Source organism: Chiloscyllium plagiosum, chromosome 4 (assembly GCF_004010195.1).
Source record: "Chiloscyllium plagiosum isolate BGI_BamShark_2017 chromosome 4, ASM401019v2, whole genome shotgun sequence".
NCBI classification, from domain to species: Eukaryota; Metazoa; Chordata; class Chondrichthyes; order Orectolobiformes; family Hemiscylliidae; genus Chiloscyllium; species Chiloscyllium plagiosum.
Genome location: NC_057713.1, coordinates 26,176,744 through 26,191,489, shown reverse-complemented (window position 1 = coordinate 26,191,489; position 14,746 = coordinate 26,176,744). Strand labels below are relative to the sequence as shown.

At 40.4% G+C, this 14,746-nt stretch overlaps 1 long non-coding RNA gene across 1 annotated transcript in view; it reads left to right on the top strand.

The window, feature by feature from the left end:
- Positions 1-11,598, top strand: part of LOC122549540 — a 62,179-nt gene extending 50,581 nt beyond the window's left edge. The window contains exon 3 of the long non-coding RNA XR_006311562.1: positions 11,261-11,598. This is a non-coding gene — a long non-coding RNA (uncharacterized LOC122549540). The remainder of the gene's footprint in view (positions 1-11,260) is intronic.
- The last annotated feature ends 3,148 nt before the right edge of the window (positions 11,599-14,746 follow it).

Sequence of the window (14,746 nt, the reverse complement as noted above, 5' to 3'; positions counted from 1 at the left end):
ATGGGCTTGTGGTCAAAGGTGTTTTTCTTGATAAATTTCTCCACGAAGGATAGGTGATACTGAACGGTCCAACTACTCGGAGCGTTCCGCGGCAGCGGGGCCAGGCCCATCCTTCGCAACACCGGGGACAGGTAGAACCTCAGTACGTAGTGACACTTGGTGTTTGCGTACCGGGGATCCACGCACAGCTTGATGCAGCCACACACAAAGGTGGCCATCAGGGTGAGGGTGGCATTAGGTGTATTTTTTTCCCCGTTGCCCAGATCTTTGTACAGCGAGTCCCTTCAGACCCGGTCCATCTTTGACCTCCATATGAACTGGATGATGTCCCAGGTGACTGCAGTGGCACAGGTTCTGGGAATAGGCCAGACCTTTGCCACGTATAATAGCAATGACAGTGCCTCACACCTGATGACCAGGTTTTTTCCCGCGATGGAGAGCGACCGTAGCGTCCATCTGCCCAGTTTCTGCCTCACTTTGCTGATATGCTCCTCCCAAGACTTGGCGCATGCCCCAGCCCCCCCCCCGAACCAAATACCCAGCACCTTCAGGTGGTCGGTCCTGACAGTGAAGGGGATCGAGGATTGGTCGGCCCAGTTCCCAAAGAGCATGACCTCGCTCTTGCCTCGGTTTACCTTGGCCCCCTCGAACTGGTCACATATGCACATGAGTCTGTGCATGGACAGCGGATCCGAGCAGAAAACGGCGACGTCATCCATGTACAGGGAGGCCTTAACCTGATCAAAGAAAAGTTCTGATAAAGAGTTACTGAACTTGAAACATTAGCACCTATTTCTCTCTACAGATTCTACCAGACCGGCTGAGTTTCTCCACCTATTTCGCTTCAAGTGTTCAGTCCTCCCCAGCTTGAGAGTAGACTCTCTCTGTTCTCTGCAGTTAAAACTCACTGTGATCTGATAAAAAAGCAAGTTATCTTACCTATAACTGCTGTAATCTGTGACTGTTAACTGATAAGTCAGTAATGATTTATTAGTGAACCAATCACCTTGCATGACTTAACAACCAATGGAAACATTGAAAAAAGAAAACCGAAGCAATGTGCTGACCAGCAGGAGAGTCACAAGAATCATTTCACTTATTCCTCTCTGTCTTTAAAGTGTCCATTGTCAATGCATTGAGAAGGGGAATAGAGTTTTAATTGGTAGTATTAAGTGTGGATGGTTTATAACTGTTTATGTGCAGCTAGACAGTAATTACTTGTAATAAGTAGTCATTCTTGTTGTGTACAAAATCCTGATCCATGCTTTTTTATCAATGTAAGTCTAAAAGACAGATAAAGTGGGCAACTTTACAAATTTCTAAAATATTTAACATTAGTGATGATTTCAGGAATAGCAGGAAAAAAAAGCAGAGATTGTTGGAAAAACTCAGCAGGTCAAGCAGCATCTGTGAAGGCAAAGCAAATGTTTCAAGTCCACTGACTCTTCTTCAGAACAGGAATAGCACATCTTGATTTCCGAAATGCTACTCCAGTGAGCTGTAACTGGAAAAACAGAGATGAGGAAAACTGCATGGAAAATGTGGAGATAAGTGGTCATGAGGATGATGTACTGAGAAGCTGGACAAGGAAGAGTGAGGGGAAAGTTGATCTGCAAAGAAAAATAAGTCACAAAGAGTTCTTGATCTTCCAAGATCCAGACCAATATTTTGTTCTGAATGAATCTAATAAGATCTCATTTTTCTTTTTTAAACATCGTTATCACCTTGTGCCTCCAAAACTAAAAGTGTTGGATGCACTAAACAAATTGTTCAATACTCATAAAGAATCCACAGCTGAAAGTTTAAATCTACCCTACTCCGGTATCCTGTGTTTCCTGTTAATATTTCACATATTCAATACTAGAATGTTTCTGAGTTTTTGCACCTAGCTTTAAATTTTGGCTGTAGTATTTTTTTCTGAACTTAGAACAAACATTTTCAGTATATCAGAAGTTTCCTTGAAGAGTTCTCTTATCTCCAGGATTTAAGTTATTGAGTGTTTCACTAATCATTTCTGTCATGAACAGTGGATAGGGACTGCTGTTTCGAGTCGACTATGATCATAATCGGCAAAATCAACCCACTCAAATCACATTAACCATGAGTAAATCTCCAAAAACCACAAAATATAAGTGGAATTGACAATCAATGTTTGAAATGTGATGTGAAGATTTGGAAAAGTCTACCTCATACCAGCTCACTGCCTTAGTATGACTTCTGTTCCACTTTCCTTTAATTCTCAACTCCTGATGGGATTCACATTATTGGAATTTTCATTGTCAAAGCTCTTATAAAATATCATTTCACAGGGAACTTTGTCAGATGCATTTGTTTAATTAAAGGAACTTCATGTTTGCTGGATTTTGATGATCAGTGAGTAAAGAACCTTTTTGTCTAGATTCCCAATGATTTTGAAGTTGTGTCAGAGTGAATAACACTAAGAAAAGTGACAGTGAGCCTTTGTTGGCTTTTTAAAGCGTGCAGTCCAATTCTCTGTTTTTATTTTCTGGTTGTAATGGTGGTAATTTTCTTGCCCCTAGTTAAAATGCTATTTAGCCTAATTACCTATTCCTGTCTCTGTGAACTCCTCCAGCCCTACAACCATCTAAGATCTATGTTCCTCCAATTCTGAACTCTTATACATCCTTGATTTTATATTATTAGAATCAATACTTTCAGTTGTCAAGGCCTTCTGTTTTAGAATTGTTTCCCTAAGCCTTCCATCTTCCTACGATTGTCTCTCCTCTTTTCTGATGTCCCTTAAAAACCAGCTCTGCCTGTCTTAATATCATATTAAGTAGTTTCATGTCAAATATTGGTTGGCAATGCTATTGTGAAATCTCTTTGGTTACTTTCCAATTTTAAAGGTGTTTTATAAATACAAGTCGTTGTTGTTGTTGATAGACTGGACAATCTTGTGCTAGTTCCATTGTTAACTCTATGGTAGAACTAAATATCAGAAGGAACCAGGATGATCAAAGAGATTTCACAGTAGCATTGTCAAGCAATACTTGACGTGAAACTGTTTGGTCCTGCTGTTCATCATTAGAACATTGTTTTGATGTTGGCTTCAATTCCAGACATGGCTGTAGTGATATGCCATTTGGCACCATTACAACAGGAGCTTCTTAACTGTCTATGGGCAATTAAGAATGATCAATGGCACCAAAAACCAAAAGGACCAACAGGGAGCCCACTGAGTCATCAGGCTGGTAGCTCACCAGGAGAGGTAAGTGACTCTGGAAGGAGACATCCAGATGCAAAATAGACGTGGGTATGAAAGCTTCTCTCTTCATTTGATATATGGCTATGGTTGTTGGAGATCAGTCATCTTATCTTGAGGATATCTCTGCAGCAGTTTCTCAGGGTACAATCTTTGTCCCAACCATCTTCATCTACTTCATCAATGATCTTCCCTGTATCATGAGGTCAGAAGTGGAGATGTTCCTGATAATTGCGTAATATTCAGCACAATTCATGACTCCTCAGATGCTGAAGCAGTCTGTGTCAAAATGCAACAAGACCTGGACACGATCCAAGTTCATGCTGACAAGTGGCAAGTAATACTCATGCTAAAAAAGAGCATCGCAAAAAAGATAGAAATCTAATTACTGCTCTGGAAGAATGCCTGCAGCCACTCCTCTATCCATGTAAACCTTGCAGACAGGTGCTACATCTGTTAACCAGCCTATGGGGCATCTGAGGTAACCTCCAAAGGTCTGGTGGCTTCCATACTTCTGTTTTCTCCAACTGCAGGCAACTTTGGAATATAGCTCATTTTAGAGCAATCAGTCATATTCCAATGTGCAGTACTTTGTGTCAGAAGGAAGTGGGTTCATTATCCACTGCAACATCTTGAATGCAAAGTGCCATATTGAAGGAGCATTGTACTATTGGAGATGCTGAGTTTCAGATTACTTGTTGAACCAGTTAGATTAATCAGCAAGATCTCATGGCACAGTTTTATAAAGTCAAACAAGGAATTTAACACAGTTGGTTTATGTAATTTTTTATTTCTCGATCAATGTCACTAAGACAGATGTTGAAATCATCATCATATTGTTTTTGGGAGTTTGCTGTGCTTAATTTATTTCCCATTTTGCTACATTACAACAGTGACTGCACTTCAAAAGCATTTAATTTGACCACAAAATTATTTTGTCACCCAGATTTCATTGAAAGAATTAGAAAAATTCAAGTATTTTGTTCTTACTTTTTAAATTTATTTGAATTAAATCAATGGGAGCACTGAGTAAACAAAGAGATGTTATATACATTTACCAAAAGTTGTCTACTAATATATTAACAGTAAACTCATGGCGCACTGTACATGGTGAGTGACTGTTATTTTGAAGTTGTTTCAAGTAGTCCAAGGAGTATAACTCATGACAACAAGTATCATGATTTGCAAGGAGCCCCTCCATTTTGTGTATCTCCCTAGTTCCTCCTGATATTTAGTTCTACCATGGAGTTAACAATGGAGATATGCTGGACAAACTTGTGCTGTCAACAACAACAACTGGTAGTTGTATAACACCTTTAATATTGGAAAGCAACCAAAGAGATTTTGCAGTAGCATTGCCAGCCAATACTTGACATGAAAATTCAACCCATTCTTTCCGAGATCAGTTTAGGATTTACCGAAGCATCATTAATTCCATCTCCCCGTGCCTGCACCATCTTTGACTAAACTTTCTCTATCCACATGTCCTGTACAAATTCAGTTTTTGATAGAGTCATAGAGTCATGCTCCACAGAAACATACCCTTTAGTCCAACTCATCCATGCCATACGTTTTCCAAACTAAACTATTTCCGTTTGCCTATGTTTGGCCCATATCCTTCCAAGCCTTTCCTATTCTGTTTTAACTGAGGAAGATACAAGAAATCTCCCACAACTAGAGATCCAAATGGCTATAGAGAATGAAGGTTTGAGGAGATTATCATGAGTAGGAAGATTGTGCTGATGAAATTAAAGGACTGAAAGTTAATAAATCTCCAGGAACAGCTAGTCTGCATACCATTGTCAGAGGAGATGGGCTTAGAAGGAGTCAATGCATTTGTGATAATCTTCCAAAATTCCACAGACTCTGGAGTGATTCCCATTAATTATCGGAATGTCATTTAAATATTGTAACTGTACCTGCATCTACCTCGGTCAGTTCATTCCATATTCAAGCCATCTTCTGCTCCTTTTTAAATCTTTCTCCTTTCACCTTAAAAATATGCCCTCTAGTTTTGAACCCCTCCACCCGAGGGAAGAGACCTTTGCTATTCATCCTATCTATGCCCCTCATGATTTTATAAATCTTTATAAAGTCAACCCTCAACCTCCTAAGCACCATTGAAAAACATTCCAGTCTATGCAGCCTCTCCCTTTAACTAAAACCCTCCATTCTCGGCTACATCCTGGTAAATCTTTTCTGAACCCTCTCCAATTCCTGTAACTGGGCAGCCAGAACTGCACACGGTATTCCAAAAGTGGCCTCACCAACATCTATACAACCTCAACATGACATCACAACTTCTATACTCAATGGTCTGAGCAATTAAGGCAAACATGCTAAATGCTTTCTTAACCACCCTGTCTACCAGTGATTCAAATTTCAAAGAATGATATACTTGAACTCCCAGGTTTCTCTGTTCGACAACATGATCCAGACTGCCACCATTAAGTGTATAAGTCCTGCCCTTAATGTTTTATCAAAATTCAAACTTCACATTTATCTAAATTAAATTTCATATATCACTCATCAGCCTATTGACCCAATAGATCAAGACTTCTTTGAATTGAATTAAATTGTATTAGCTTAATTGTCATGTGTGCACAAATCAGTACAGTGAAAAGTTTATAAATTGCCACTTACGGCACTACCTTAGATACAAGGTGCCTGAGGTACATATGCTTCAACCTTATATTTTGTGATCTTAGATAACCTTCTTCACTGTTGGCTATACCACCAATTTTGGCATCACCTGCAAACTTACTAATCATACCTCTTAAATTCTCATACAAATCGTTTATATAAATGACAAACAACAACGGACCCAGCTAAGAGAAAATGAGGACTGCAGATGCTGGAGATCAGAGTTGAAAAGCACAGCCAGTCAGGTAGCATCCGAGGAGCAGGAGAATCAATGTTTCAGCCCTCATAATGAAGGGCTTATGCCTGAAATGTCAATTCTCCTACTCCTTGGATGCTGCCTGACTGGCCGTGCTTTTCCAGCACCACACTTTTCGAAATAGACGCAACACCAATCTCTGCAGAACATGGCTGGTCACAGGCCTCCAGTCTGAAAAACTGCACTACCACCCTTTGTCATCTACTGTGAGGCTAATTTTGTATCCAATTGGCAAGCTCTTCCTGCATCCCATGTGATTCAACTTAATTAATCAGTCTACCATGTGGAATCTTGTTAAATGCTTCACTAAACTCCATGTAGACAACGTCTACCACTCTATCCTTTCCAATCTTTGTGTGTTTTTAACTGTTCAGAACAAGGCAAAATCCATTGATGTGGCCTATATTATAGTTCCTTTAGAAAACTAATCACAACAACAACGACACTGTCTCTGAACCTTCCCTTTCCCAATCAATTTATGTTTTGCTTAAATAATAGCTTACCAGATACCAATCTCTCCATCCATTTAATCATTCTGGTTGTCCTCTTCTGTATCCTTACAATAGCTGCAATACATTTTATGTGCTAAAGTGATGAGAACCATACCTAGTATTCTAAGTGTGGTTGTAATGATTTATAAAGTGTAGGGTAGTCATGATATTAGCTCTGTATTGATTCTTTAATACTTTCCAAAATCTGATTTATTTTAATCACTACCACTGTTGCAGTAGTTTTAATGTCGTGCCCATCAGGATTTGAGGTCACTTGTTTTCTCATTGATTTTTTTTGTCTAACCCATCACTAAATATGTTCACAGCTTCCAGAAACATGTTTTGTTTGACCAAGTCAACTATCAAGGTCCACAAGGCAAAAGTAAGGACTGCAGATGCTGGAAACCAGAGTTTAGATCCGAGTGGTGCTGGAAAAGCACAGCAGGTTAGGCAGCAACCGATTCCTGATGAAGGGCCTTTGCCCAAAACATCGATTTTCCTGCTCCTCGGATGCTGCCTGACCTGCTGTGCTTTTCCAGCACCACTCTGATCTATCAAGGTCCACAAACCTGTAAGATAAGAACATAAGAAGTAGGAGCAGAAGTAGGCTATCAGGCCCTTTGAGCCTGCTCCAACATTCAATAAGGTCATGCTTGATTTATTTATGGACTCAACACCACTGAACCATCCACTCACCATAGTCATTACTTCCTACACTGTTCAAAAATCTATCCAGCTTTGTCTTAAAAACATCCAACGAGGTAGCCTCAACTGCTTCATTGAGCAGGGAATTCCACAGATTCACAGCCCTTTGCACATAGAGGTTGCTACTCAACTCAGTTCTAAATCTGCTTCCTCTTATTTTGAGACTGTGCTCCCTAGTTCTAGTTTCACCTGCAAATGCAAACAGCCTCCTTGCAGTAATACATTAAATTATTCCCACCATAATTTTATATGTTTCTGCAAGATCCCCTCTCATTGTTTAAAATTCCAGTGAGTACAGTCTAAGTTTACTCAATCTCTCCTCATAAAGCAATCTTCTCAATTCTGGAATCAACTTAGTGAACCTCTTCTGCACGCCCCCCAGTGCCAGTACATCCTTTCTCAAGTGAACAGAACAAAACTGTACACAGTATTCGAGACTCAGTGGGCCAGATGGCTGACTTTTGCTCAAGTGAAGGGGCAGTTCTCTGAAAGCTTGCAATTTCAAATAAATCTGTTGGACTATAACCTGGTATTGTGTGACTTCTGATTTTGTCCACCCCAGTCCAGCACCAGCACAAGAACATCGTTTGTGGTTCATGCACAAGGGCATCCAAGTCCCTCAATACAGCAGCATGCTGCCATTTTTCACCATTTAAATAATAGTCTGTTTTTCCGTTAGTCCTACCAAAGTGGACAACATGATATTTACCAACATTGTATTCATCTGCCAGACCCTTGCCCACCCGCTTATCCTATTTATATCCCTCTGCAGACTTTCAATGTCCCCTGTACTCTTTGCTGTACTTGCTGCTGCTAATTTTCTTGCAGCTGATGATAATTCCTTTACCACCTCTCTCTCTTTTCCATTGTTCAACCAAGTACATTTCCATTGTGTAATATTTCCAGTGATTCCCACTATCTTTATTTTAGTTAGCAGTTTTTTTAAGAGAGGATACAGTAAGGTCTGTAGATGCTGGAGATCAGGAACCTGATGAAGGGCTACAGCCTGAAATGTCGATTTTCCTGTTCTTTTGATGCTGTCTGATCTGCTGTGTTTTTCTAGCAACACACTCTCAACCCAGCTTATTAAGAGACCCTTACTGAACTCCAAGAATACTGCATCTGCCTCGGTATTCTATCTAAGGTAGACAAGCAGGAGGCTGGAAAGCGTCAGGATGTGGAAAAGTCAGTGTTTCGGGTGTAACCCTTATTTAGGACTAGTTTTATTTTAGATTAGATTCCCTACAGTGTGAAAACAGGCCCTTCAGTCAAACCAGTCCACATCACCCCTCCAAAGAGTAACCCACCCAGACCCACTTCCCTCTGATTAATGAACCTATCAATTTGGGCAATTTAGTATGGTCAATTCACCTGACCTGCACATCTTTGGACTGTGAGAGGAAACCAGAATACCCGAAGGGAACCCACACAGACACAGGGAGCACATGCAAACTCCACGCAGACAGTTGCCCGAGGCTGGAATTGAACCTGGGATCCTGGTGGCATGAGGCAGCAGTGCTAACCACTGCACCACCATGCTGCCCATGTGAGGTTGGATGTGAGGGGAGCTGCAGATAAAGGGGTGGTGTGGGGAGCAACGGAGGGCGGGCTGGTGAAGTAGGGAAAGGTGAACACAGGTTGAGGGTACGACCTGGTTGGTCGATAGGATAAATAAATCTGGTTGGTGGCTGGAAGGAAGGAGAAAGTGAGGACTGCTGGAGGTCAGAGCTGAAAATGTGTTGCTGGAAAAGCGCAGCAGGTCAGGCAGTATCCAAGGAGCAGGAGAATCATTCCTGAAGAAGGCTCGTGCCAGAAACATCGATTCTCCTGCTCCTTGGATGCTGCCTGACCTGCTGCGCTTTTCCAGCAACACATTTTAGGCTGGAAAGAAGGGTCAATCAGAGAAATGGAAGGGTGGCTGTTACTGGAAAGGGAGTCAGGGGATGGGAAGGGAGGTTATTTGAAATTGGAGAATTCAATGTTGAGTCCTCCAGACTGTAGGCTGCCAAGGCAGAAGATGAGGTGTTGTACCTCCATTTGTGGTCTGATTGGTTGTGGTAATGTTCAGTGAAAAATGTCCTGACCTAACCTAAACATGTTTCATTGAGCATCTCAGCCGGACCTGCATGGACTGAACGGACTTCCCAGTCACCTACCATTTTAATTTCCCTTCCCACTCCCTTTCTGACATGACCATCCTTGGCCTTATCCACTGCCACAGCGAATCAGACCGCAAATTGGAGGAACAACACCTCATCTTCCCTTGGGCAGCCTACAGTCCAGAGGGCTCAACATTGAGGTTCTCGAATTTCAAATAACCTCCCTTCACATCCACTGACTCCCTTCCCACTCCCTACCCCTCCCTTCAATTCCTCTGGCCAACCCTTCCTTCCAGCTACCAACTGGATTCATTCCTCCCATCAACCAACCAGGCCATACCCTCTACCTGTGTTCACTATCACTACCTAACCCATCCCCCGCCCACTGCTCCGCTTTATCTGCAACTCCCCCTACATGCACCCCCAGTCCTGAAGAAGGGTTGCACCCGAAACATTGACTTCTCCACCTCCTGATGCTGCCTGGCTTGCTGTGTTCTTCCAGCCTCCTGCCTGTCTACTTTGGATTCCTGGAGCCTATCAAGCTCTTTGCCACAACAATGGAGAAAGGTAATAAATTCCAATGGTAAAATCTTCCCCCTCATGAATCCATACTGGTTATATTATGATTATCATTCGATCCAGATATTCCAAGGCATTAGCTTTAAGAGAAAATTTCACAATTTTCCCAAAATATATTCAGGTCGCCTATTAGCTGCTCCTGTTCATGTTTACAAATATCAGCTCAGGTGTGGACCATTGTGCTTGTGAGTTTAAGATAATCTATTAATATACTGAATGCTTGCTCTGAATTGTAAATTCATTTTGTTCACTTCCTTGTTAGTATCCATCTTATGCTCTGTTTCTCAGTTTGATGCACGACTCAGACAAATAAAGTGGGAAACAAATGTAATTCAGCACAGAAATGATTCAGCCAGGACATATGAATGTTTTAACACCATCTCCTAACAGCAAACAATTGTTTTGGTGTAAATGTAGCATTGATGTCAATTCCAAGCCTATTTAAATGGATATATTTGCATGTTCATTGCTTCTGGAGTTGTAAACAGGAAATCTGTAACACATGGTGAGAATGTCTGGCCTTCCAAGACTTCTTGAACATTTGAAAAATAGTTATTATGAAATTTTGAGAGTGGTGCAGAAAGAATAATTGCTGTGATGGTCTTCTTTATTGGAGATAAACAGGAATTATCACAGAAAAAAAAGAATACTTGGTTCTGGACATTTTGTAAGGTGTTTCCCTTGATCTGGGTGAGAAGTGAGAGGAGGACACGAGGCTAGGGCAGTGCCAAGACTGTAACTGCGATGGAATCAAGAAGGAGAGGTGGCATTCCTGGCTTGCAACCTCACTGTTGTCTCCTGAGGGTGTAAACCATTGCTCATCTTCACAAATTGATTTGGAGACGCTGGTGTTGGACTGGGGTGTACAAAGTTAGAAATCACACAACATCAGGTTATAGTCCAACAGGTTTATTTGGAAGCAGTAACTTTCAGAACGCCACTCCTTCATCAGGTGGTTGTGGAGAATAAGATTGTACATCTTCACAAATTTCTCCACCAAAACTACAAGTGGTACAGTGAGCCCCTGTCCAGTAGGCATCCTGCAACGCAGTGTTCTGTGACAACCACAGCACTTTACAAATTTGGCAGAAATTATTGCAAGGACACAATTGCTACAACCTAAAGCTAGCCAACGTCAGAAAAAGTGCATTCTGGATACTGGAGATACTGATATAATTTTTAATAGCCTGTATGAATGACCAGAACCTTCCAGTTGCTTGCCAATTTGTTCCTAAGCCAACTTCCCTTTCCTTGCCTGCTGCAGTGTTCCATTGAAGCTCAATACAAGCTGGAAGAAGAGCACTTGAACTTTTCTGCAACGCTGTCTAGTCTTCAAGACTCAACATAGGACTCAACAAAATCAGCTCATGAATATTGTCCTACATTTTGATCATGACATCCCACCACCACCAATCTCTGAGCCTCATTGGCTCTGTTTTCAGGAGAGCTGACCCTAAACGTAAAATTAAAAAGCTTTGTCTTTTAAAAAGTTTTCTCAGATGTTTAAAATTTTACGTTGTGTGCAACAGCAATTCTTTACAATAGCAGGAATAAATTGTTCACCTTTCACAAATATTTGTGTGACAGAAATATAAAGTTTGCATGAATTCTTTTGAGTATCTGGCTTACATCCAATTACAATACATTGCTATGGTCATTAACACACTTCTTTTTATTATTCTTAATACACTGTAACCTTGTGAAGGCAGATTAAATATTTTGGATTTGACATATGTAAAGTCAGGAAATACTGTCATACATCACATGTTTTGAAGATGGCATCGTTTGATCTATTAGCTTATTCAGGGATTGGTACCAGGACTCCAGCTATTCACCATTCATACTAATGATTTTCTGAAGAAATTAAATGTAATATCTCAAAATTTGCAGATGACACAAAGCTGGCTGGAAGGGTAAGCTGTGAGGAGGATGCAGAGATGTTGTAGGGTGATTTGGACAGACTAAGTGAGTGAGCAAATGCATGGTGGTTGTAGCATAGTGTGAGGTTATCCACTTTTCTATCAAAAATAGGATTTTTATCAAAAATTAGTATTTGAATGGTTGTAAATTGAGAGAAGGCAATTTTCAACGAGACCTGGGTATCCTCCTGTACCAATCATTGAAAGTAAACGTGTAGGTGCAGCATGCAGCAAAGAAGGCAATCTCCGTGTTGGCCTTCATAGCGAGAGGATTTTAGTACAGGATAAAGATCTGTCTGCAATAATACAAGACATTGGTGAGGTTCATCTAGAAAATCGTGTATACTTTTGGTCTCGTTATCTGAAGAAGGATGTTCTTGCTATAGAGTGAAGATTTACCCATTTCATTCCTGGGATGGCAGGATTTGATTTGGTTCATTGTAGTCACATGTACCTACATACAGTGAAATGTATTATTTTGTGAGCAGTGCAGGCAGATCATAGCAAACAAGGACATACAGATCATAGGGTGCTTACATAGAATGAGGCATATAAGGCTGCACAGGAGGCACAAAGCAAGATCGACATTATTTGAAGTTAGAGAGGGTTAATATATAGAGTTGGTAGAATTGTATTCACTGGAGTTTAGACGAATGAGGCGGGTTCTTATAGAAAACAATAAAATTTTAACAGGACTAGACAGGTGAGATGCAGGACAGAGATTCCCAATGTTAGGGGAGTCCAGAACCATGGGTCATAGTTTAAGGATAAGAGGTAACTTTTCAGGACTAAGATGAGGAGAAATTTCTTCAGCTGAGAGTGGTGAGCTTATTGAATTCATGAATACAAGAAGTGATTGAGGCCAAAATATTATGTCTTTGCGAGACAGGGGTAGATATAGCTTTTGTAGCAAAGGGGATCAAGAGATATGGGTAGGCGAGGGAGGGAGTAGGGCATTGAGCTAAATGATCAGTCATGGTCATATTGAATGGTGAGGCAGGCTCAAGGGATCGAATAACCTTCTCCTGCTCTGATCTTCTATGTTTTTTTGGTCATTAGTAATTCATCTGTATGATCCTGTAATTAAAGAAAATAATTATAAAAATCTATAAAGAGCATGTTGTGGAAGACTCAATATTTAGTACATTTCAAGCGATTGTATGATTGTATTGGCTTTGTTAATCTGAAAATGATTGACTTTTACTAATTGCTATCTAAGCTCACTTATAGAATCCAAGTAAAAATGGAAATTGTTGGGAAAATTCCCTTCTGGATAGAACTATAAAACGCACTGTGATTAGAACTATAACACACAGCAATGATTATTAGAATTCAATCCTTTCAGTTCAGCCTCGGGACATACTGCATGAGTTTCTCAGGCCAGTGTCTTAAGCCCAGTAATCAATGACTATTCCATCTCTAAACTTCTGTCATGACATCAGAAGCGAAGATGATAATTGATTCATGTACTATGTTCAGTAACATCCATAACTCCTTAGATAATTAAATTATCGAGCCTGTGTGTATCTTGGAGATTATAATTGACCATAAACTCAACTGGACTGGACAATCCATATAAATACTGCAGCTGCAGTTGAGATGCTAGGTATTTCAAAGGAAGTAATTCAACTTCGGTCTTAGCAATGCCTGTTCACTGTCTACAAGTCATATATCAGAACTATAATGGGATACTGCCTGGTTGGGTACATTTCGAACAATATTCAAGACATTCAATACCATCCAGAGAAAACAATCAGCTTATCAGCACCCTAACCACTAATTTTAACATTCAAGGCCCTTCCATTGTGGGTACACTGTGGCAGTAGTGAGTAGCATCTACAAGATGCACTGCAGTAGCTCAACAAGCTTGTTCAAAGTGCTTACTTGGATCCATATCATCATTCCATCACTGTCACTGGATCAAAAACCTGGAACCTTTTTCACTAACAGCATTGTGGATGTACTTTAAGAAGGCAGCTGACAACCATCTTTTCAAGGGCAATTTCAGATTAGCAATGAATGCTGTCCTAGCCAATGATACCTATCTCCTGTAAATGAATGGATGAATGAATGAATAGATGAATGATTAGAAGAAAACACATGTGCCAGACAGTGTTATTTTGAACAAAATAAAATATGCCTACCTCCCTTTGATATCCAATGGTACTGTTATGATTGAATACCTTAATATCAGCATCACAGGATCATTATTGATCAGTAATAAATGAATTAGCTGCCTAAATACTGTGGATACAAGAAGAGATAAGTAGTTGGAAATTTTGCTGTGAAAGATCAACCTCTTGTCCCCATGAAGTAATGCTAATTTCTAAATGCACAAGTCAGTATGTAATGGAATACCATCCACTTTACTATGTTATGTATCCAGCTGATGGTAACAGTCAACTAGATAGACTTGTTTTATTTTCATTTTTATTTTATTTTTACTTTTCTTTTCATTTACCAAGAATATTAGTCAATGAACATATTCACAAGGATGCCTATATACTTTGAGGAAAGTGAGGACTGCAGATGCTGGAGATCAGACTTGAAGAGTATAGTGCTGGAAAAGCGCAGCAAATCAGGCAGCATCCGAGGAGCAAGAGAATCAATGTTTCAGGCATAAGCCGAAGATAGGCTTCCTGATGAAGGGCTTATGCCCGAAACGTCAATTCTCCTGCTCCTCGGATGCTGCCTGACCGGCTATGCTTTTAGCACCACACTCTTCGACTGTCTGTATACTTTAGCAAACAACTATTTCACAAAAGTAAAATGAACTATGTTACATGACATAAGAATGATTTAGCAAGGGCTCATTACCAATGTCATAAAGA